Below are 5,742 nucleotides of genomic sequence, written 5' to 3'. Positions count from 1 at the left end.
GCCCTCCTCCCTTCCCCGCGCCTCCGCCGTCTGCAAGCGGTGGCGCTGCGCCGCCGTCGACCCCAAGTTCACCGCCCGCTTCCGCGCCCACCACGGGAAGCCGCCCCTCCTCGGCTTCTTCCAGTGCCGCGATGACGACATCATGTTCGCCCCCGTCCTGGCCGCTCCCGACCGCGTCCCTCCCGAGCGCTTGGACCTGCGAATCCGCGTCGCCGACTCTGAGGCCCATCTCCTCGGGTGCCGCCACGGCCGCGTCCTCGTCTTCGACGTGTCGCGGGCGGAGGTCCTCATGTGCGATCCCATCACGGGCGAGCAGCGCCGCGTGGCCATCCCGCCGGAGTTCAAGACGGGCCACGTCAACGGGGCGGTGCTCTGCGCCGACCGCGGCCAGGGACACGTGCACGGCGGCTGTCGCTCCAGCCCGTTCAAGGTGGTCTTGGTGTTCATGCGCAGCCCCGATCATCGGCCCCTCGCCTGCTTCTACTCCTCCGAGACCGACACATGGGGCCATCTCATCCCGACAGAGGCTCCACACCCAGGTTCGGCTTGTTGCGGTGGTGCTCAGAGCATCCTCATTGGCAATGTTCTTTACTGGCCGAGTAAATAGCATAAAACTACTAAGGTTCCAAAAAAACTACTAAATATTTTTTTTCTCCGATAACTACCAAGTCAGAGGCCGGCTGTTTCAAAAAACTCCAATCGTCCAGTGCTTTACCGTTGATCGTGATTATGACAGCTAGGCCCCACATGTAAGACAACGGATTGTCTAACCGTTTGTTTGACCGTTAGCTGACATGTGAGGCCCATATGTCAGTGTCTCTTTATCATAATTTAATAAAAAATATCAATAAAGCAATTGGGTTCCTGTAAAATTTGAAAAAAGCAATCGGGTCCCTGCAAAGTTAAAGAAAAAGCAATCAGGTCCCTCCCGTGCTCAAGCTCGAGAGGAGCTGCGCCACCGCAGTCTTCCCTCACGCGCTCGTCGACGTGCAGCAAGGGCCGCCGCTGAGCTCCTTCGGTCGCTGCCTCCTCCTGCCGGCAAGCTGCACCTCGAGCCGCGTGAAGTCCCAGCCATGCGGCCTCTCTCTCTCCTCCCTCTTCCTTGGCACGGCGGCCCGAGCCCGAGCCCCTGGCCATGGCGCTCGGCTCGCTGCAGCGCGTGCTCTGGGCGCGTCGGCCTGAACCCTGGCCATGGCGCGCGCGGCCGTTGCTCCTTGCTCCTAGGCGCAGCTCCCGGCACTCCTGAGCGCGGTAGCCCGTGCTCCTGGGCGCGTCTTGCGGTGGCCCCTGCTCGGGGCGCGGCTCGCGGCGGCCCTTTCTCCTGGGCGCGGCCGTCGGTGAGTGGTGGAGGTGGTCGTCGATGAGTGGTGGAGGTGGCCGTCGATGAGTGGTGGAGGTAGCCATCGGTGAGTGGCGGAGGACCTGGAGGAGCTGCAGCTCGGGAAGGAGGAGAGAAGAAAAAGACAGGAGGAGAGAAGAAAAGGTAGGAGGAAGAAGAAACATCTTCCATATGGGTCCCACAGTAAGCTAACGGTCAAACAAAACGGTCAACAAACGGATTGTTTAGGAGCGGGCCCGACCTGTCATAAACCGGTTTAAAATGTTAGCAACGTCAAATTTGGGTTTTTTGAAACAGCCGACCCCTGAGTTGGTAGTTATCAGCGAAAAAAAAATATTCGGTAGTTTTTTGGAACCTTAGCCTGTAAAGTAGTAGTTTTATGCTATTTACGGCATACTTCAGTTTGATTTGGATAGGCAGAGTCTAGATGTGATCGAGGCGCCTCTAGGTATGAATGTTCCCCGCAACCATGATATCGTCCAGGCAGAGGATGGCACTCTTGGTCTCACCATATTGTCTCAGCCATAACATTCAAATGTGGCAGCGGAAGGTCAATTGTCAAGGTGTTGCCACATGGGTGCTATGGAAGACCACTGAAATGCATGGCATTCTTGGTCTCTCTCCTCCGACTGAGGTAGTGAAAAGGGGGGCAGAACTGATACTTGGATACGACCAGGATGCTAATGAAATGTTATTACATCTGGACGGCACTGTCTATATTGTTCAACTGAAGTCGATGCAATCAAGAAAACTTTGGGAAAGCGATCATGTTACCGCTTGTCATTCCTTCAACAGTCTCTACACGCCAGGTGATTGTTCATCTTTAGTCCTCATATTGTAGGAGTAATCTAATCTTGTTATGTCTTGTACATGGTTGCTTGAATATCTTTGTTTCAGTTTGTAGATGTTCAATTGTTCACTAACAACTTAAACTTAGCTACAGATTGTCCCTTTCCTAGATAGATGAACTTATAGCTGTACTGTTGCTTAAAATGTATGTTATCGGTCAATATAAACAAGCTTATGGCCTTTTTTGTGTCATTATATGATGTAGTTGTCTTCAACCTTGGGAGATAGTAAATCAAATATCAAGTGAGTAATAATGTAAAAGCAAATGTCAAATGATCAACACCTTTTTTCCCCGAAGTTGTTTTCTCTAACCAGGCTTCATTTATTTAAATCTCAATATTCAAGATCACTTCTGGTGGTAGTGTTGCATTTTTGCATGTATTTATTTATTTTGTCTTGTTGACATGATGAGAGATGAGTTTGCATGAGATAAATCCTAGAGACCATGTCTTACAACATTCTAATTCCCCACCCCAATAAACTAGAGTGTCAGAATGCACCAAAGATTTATTTTGTGTTGCAGGTATTTCTATGAGATATAACCAGGAATAGGATATTTGATATCTACTCCCTCCATTCCTAAATATAAGACGTTTTGGCAGTTGCCAAAACGTCTTATATTTAGGAACAGAGGGAGTATTACTTAGCTCTTCCTTGTGTTGGCGAGCTGGTCCTGAATTTGTATTCATTTGTTTATACACTATGTTACAGTAGGTTCTACTATTACGTTCTGCCTATGTGTATCTGGTTAGTAACAGATGGGCAATTTGGTTTTCTCTAGGTGAATGAAGGGTTGCTGCAGTTCTCATTGAGCTTGTCACATCATATCAATGTGGTCGGCGGTATTTACATGTTACCTGAAAAAGGCCTTAGTCGGTGTGTGCCTTAAGCCAGTTGCATGTATATATTTATGTTTTGCTAGTTTCTTGCTTGTCCAAGTATTTGGCAGATATGTAAGATGCCTAACTATTTGTGTCTTGACTATACTTTACAAGTTCTCTTTTGTCAAGTATTTCTGTTTTCATCTTACGTTGTGTGTGAAGTATCTCTATTTGAATTTCTAACCCGTAACTTCTGCTGCATGAAGCATTCTGCCAACACACACACTCATGTTGCCGTCATGTTTCTTTCTTAACGGTTTATTAACGTCTGGGGGTAAAAGAAAAGCTGAACATGTACTCCTTCTGATCCTTGAGCTGGACGATGCCATTTGGAGAAGGAGCTGCACGTTGGGTACAAATTCCTACAGTTTCAGACTGGTGAACATAGCAAACTGATGAAGTTTGTGGCTCCAAAACTGCGCAAGCTTCTCTCCAAAAAACAACAGCAGCAGCAAAACCACAAGATTATAGACGTGATTTGACCGCCATTTCTTCACTGATCTGGCCATGTAAAGTGCTAGGATGGGTACCACATCCATAAAAAAAAGGGTTTAGGGTTTAGGGTTTAGATTTAATAAGAAATCACAGCTTAATAAAAAAAGGGGAGGGGGGGGGGGGACGTTTAATAAGAAATCTCAGCTTAACTAGTTTGAACAAGTGAACAATGAAGCAACTGTTTCCAGGTTGTAGAAGTAAGGAAATATTAGCGAGAATGATGGATTATCCCGAACTACCACAAAGTTAAACTAAATACCTTTCAGATTGTGTGTTCATTTATTTTGAGAGTAAATTAGGACTAGTTTGGTGGCCGGCAGAAAGCTGCACTTTCAGATTTTGAGTGTGCATTTGAGAGTAAATTAGGATTAGTTTGGACAGTGGTTCTATTTCATAAGGAATTGCAGTGTGCAACAGAGCGTACTAGCTATGGTAGTGTACTTTAGCTCGCAAATGTGTGCTGTTGGTGCTTGGGGTGACTAGAGAGTTTGAGCGTATAGACTGAATATATTTCACCAAAGACCTGCTTACTGAATATATTTCAAGACAGTTTGGGTTGAGAGGTAACAATAATGAAAATAGATTAAAGAATTAAAATGCACAATAATTGCCTACTTATATTTTTTGTATTTTTTGATGGAAAAATTTACATATAAAAACTAAACAGGAACTAAAAAATAAAAATAAAAAAACATGTGAAGGAAGTGCAGAAAGATACACGGACTAGGTGTATGTATATGAGTACTAGCTAATATTAGAACGCATCATTTTCTGCCGGATGGTCTGTTCATGCCCGCACTAAGCAGTAGGTCTACCTGTAATTTATTTTAGCGATTTCTCTCTCTGTCATGTTGACATACAAGACCTATATTTCTAATTCGAATAAAACATGAATCACTCGCCCACTGACAAGTGGGCCAGCCGCCAGCTCGCGGACAGTCCATACGGCCGCATACAGTCAGAGGCACCATATATGCACGGGAGGATAAGTTATAACACCACTTTTATGTACTCCCTCCGTAAACTAATATAAGAGCGTTTAAATCACTACTTTAATGATCTAAACGCTTTTATATTAGTTTACAGAGGGAGTATTTTGCAAATTTAGGTATCAAACTGATCGTGATGGACAAGTTAAGGCACCAATGATGTATTTAACTCAAAACTAAATCTACTCCTTGCCGCCGTCGCCCATTGGCCTCAAAGGTCTTCAGTTTTGTTTGTGCCACTCAAAATTCAGCAGAGAAATTAAGTGCCGCTTTTCAGGTAAAAGTGTACATGGGAAACGGTTGGCGGATGGACTTCAAGCAGACACACTTTGACCAATATTCTCCTCAAGATTTGAATGAAAACTAATTTGGCACATCAATAGCTCGATGAAATCGGAAACAAGAACCCAAAGCCAGTAAGCATCTCTGAAACATCAAACTGAATGCTGGCAGACAGCTTACAACTATGAACTGCATTTGTAAAGCTCTAAAGGAGCATCCTTTGGCTGAAAAAGGTCAGGATTGCCGGCGTTCCGGCAGACTCCCTGATGAAGAAACAGCAGATGAACAACCAGAGTTTATAAATATAAATATAAAAAATTCCATAGCCAAAAAAATCTGAATTTAGGGTATTGTAGGGCTTTACCCTCGCCCGAAGGAGAGGGAGCCCTTTCAGAAATTCTCAGTGGCCCTCCACGGAGGGAGAGCCAAAGAGGGGGTTTGGAAATAGTTTTCAACCAGCAATTGACGCGCCTCGGTATTACCTCACTAGCTGCGTCATTGCCCCAAGCGCAAAGATGCCTCTCAACGTGCGCGCCCCCCTCCCTATTATAGCCGCGGTCTAACACCCAGCCCCTCGTAGCTTAGCCGAGGTGGGACTAATAACGTTCTCAGTCGCCCGGTTTCTCTCACGTCGGTTCAGCATCGAGCAGGCTTTTTCTTTCCCACGCTGCATCACTGAAGCTGTCCTGATGTACACTGAAGCTGTGGGAGGCATTTACATTTACCGGGGCTGCAGGGGAGGAAATGTTAACTGGCAGCAGAGTATTCCATTCCTGGGTCACTTCCGTCGTGGGATCTGCGGCGGAGCAGCTGGTCTCTGCGGTTTGGTTCTGGCTGCCGGGCAGCGATATCAGTTAAGCTCTCAAGGCCCCGCGTATAGTTGCAGTTCAGTTTGCTGAACTGAAAT

The 5,742-nt window shown here is 46.5% G+C and overlaps 1 pseudogene; it reads right to left on the bottom strand.

The window, feature by feature from the left end:
• Positions 1 to 5,191: 5,191 nt before the first annotated feature.
• LOC123047700 (uncharacterized) lies at positions 5,192 to 5,352 on the bottom strand (annotated as a pseudogene).
• Positions 5,353 to 5,742: the final 390 nt, after the last annotated feature.

Source organism: Triticum aestivum, chromosome 2B, assembly GCF_018294505.1.
Source record: "Triticum aestivum cultivar Chinese Spring chromosome 2B, IWGSC CS RefSeq v2.1, whole genome shotgun sequence".
Classification (NCBI taxonomy): domain Eukaryota; kingdom Viridiplantae; phylum Streptophyta; class Magnoliopsida; order Poales; family Poaceae; genus Triticum; species Triticum aestivum.
The sequence above is the reverse complement of the archived record's forward strand: the minus strand, read 5'-3'. Positions and strand labels throughout refer to the sequence as shown.